Source organism: Etheostoma spectabile, chromosome 13 (genome assembly GCF_008692095.1).
Source record: "Etheostoma spectabile isolate EspeVRDwgs_2016 chromosome 13, UIUC_Espe_1.0, whole genome shotgun sequence".
In the NCBI taxonomy this organism is placed as follows: Eukaryota; Metazoa; Chordata; class Actinopteri; order Perciformes; family Percidae; genus Etheostoma; species Etheostoma spectabile.
The window spans coordinates 10,955,655-10,957,656 of record NC_045745.1 but is presented as its reverse complement, the minus strand read 5'-3'; the positions used below and the strand labels follow the sequence as shown (position 1 = coordinate 10,957,656).

Sequence of the window (2,002 nt, the reverse complement as noted above, 5' to 3'; positions counted from 1 at the left end):
GTGTGTGTGTGTGTGCGCGCGCTGTGGATAACAAGATGATGTATTATTACTGCCACCTGAGATAGCTCAGCGTGTGTGATGGGAGGAGCATTTACCCTTAACATTTTTATTCAAAAGGAAACAAAACCTATAACACACAAAATGAAACAAAACATTAATTTTACACTTTGTCTATTTGTGTAGATTTCCCTTAAATTCACCAGAATTACATAATGCATAATGCATCATTTGCATGTTGAAAGATAACACGTCAGAAAACGTACTTACATACGTAATGCAACAACTGTTGTCTTAATGTCAGTAATCAACTGGGGAAGTTTCATGTTGATATCTATTAGGTAACGTGTATCCTAAATAAACTGAGTGTCTTGCAAAATGTCTGGAATTTTACAATGCATATCTTTAAAGGCCGTTTTCTCAAAAGGAGTTTTTTTCATGAGCCAGAAATCTCCAGTTTAGTAGCACTTAAACACTACGCTTTCCAGTTTAATTCCTATCTATTCTAATGGTTTTTACAGGGGGTTTGTTCACCTGTAATTCATCAAATGTATACCTGTAGACAGTATATTCTGACTTTTGGAGATGGAAAATGTTTCCTCTCTAAAAATCTTTCGTCTTTCGAAATCGTCTCTAATATGGTAACGAAACAAAACAAGAATTCTGAATCCAATGTTCAGATTTCTGTTTTGGTAAGTAATTCAAATGAATGCATGTTTAATTAGATAAGGGTTAAGAGGGAATGTTTTGCTCTCTAAACTGCTAAAATAGTTAATAGTAATGGATAAATGGTTGAAACATTCAGCTTCTCTCCAGGTTGCGGTAGAAGTAGCGTGGGATGATTGCTGACCAAACCAATACTGACAGTTTAAAAAGTATGAACAAATTAACAACTTGTATTTATTGAGTAGTGACATAGATTTTTAAAACACATTGGGAATTGATGAAAGGGTTTGTTCATCTGACACTGCTGTAAGGGGTTCCTCACTGTTTTACACTGTGGTATTGTATTACTACTTTTACTGAAGTAAAATATCTGAGATGTCTTTCTTCCTCAGGACACCTGTCCTCTTCTGTGTGATTCTACAGTCTGTCCACTAGGTGTCGGTAATGCTCCACTGAGCTGGCTGATAAACGCGAAACAAAAAAAACAGCGAAGAAAAAAAGGAGAAATTTGATTGGTGATTGCTAGGGGACAGCCGCTACATCTTCAATTTAGTGGAAAACAAACCGCTTTTAGCATCACTTTTTGCGTTGCACAGCTGCAGCTGGACGTATTTTGACATTTTCTGGCAGCTATAGCAGCGGAGACAACGCCTGCTGTGTGCTAGGACAGATAATGTAGTTTAGTCTTCCGTTCATCAGGTGTGACAGACGAAGCAGAGTCTCTGGGAAGGTAAGCGAGCCACCTTGCTAATGCCAGCCAGCACGCTAGCTAACGTTAGCATCACAATTATATATACATATTTGCTGTTTTGTGGTTATCCACGTTAAGCCCAAAAAATGTATGTCGAAAGGACAAAAAGATAGCTGTTGTTATGGCTGCTCCGGGACAGGTTAGTTAGCTGTCAGTGTTGATACACATCGGATGCTGGGCCTTTTATGGTGGATACTATAGTAGGTTACTCTAACGACAAGCTAGCGGCGATGATACCTTTAGGAAAACTGTAATTTGTAGTTTTCATATATATATAAACTGTACCTTTCTTGAAGCCAAGAATACCATACAAATGACTTTATGTACACTTACATGTTTGGAGTCAGTTGTCATATCCACCCCCCCCCCCTTAGTAATAACTATTTTAACAGGGAAAAAAAACAATAACAATAATTTAGACACCTAATGTATTATTTACATTTTAAATAATTTGAGCCCCAAAATAAGAAGAATTGAATAATTAAAACTTGCATTTAGTTTAAATCCCCATAGTTTTGTATCACAGGGGAGAATACTTTTCAACTTATTAATTTCAACTATTAATCCCACAAGGGGAAACTACACTTT

At 36.8% G+C, this 2,002-nt stretch overlaps 1 protein-coding gene across 3 annotated transcripts in view; it reads left to right on the top strand.

The window, feature by feature from the left end:
• The first annotated feature begins 1,169 nt into the window (after positions 1-1,169).
• The window catches only part of trim37 (tripartite motif containing 37), a 25,300-nt gene continuing 24,467 nt past the window's right edge, over positions 1,170-2,002 (top strand). For all 3 annotated transcript variants that reach the window (XM_032534673.1, XM_032534671.1, XM_032534672.1), the window contains exon 1: positions 1,170-1,393. The gene's annotated coding sequence lies outside the window, so the exon portion shown is untranslated. The remainder of the gene's footprint in view (positions 1,394-2,002) is intronic.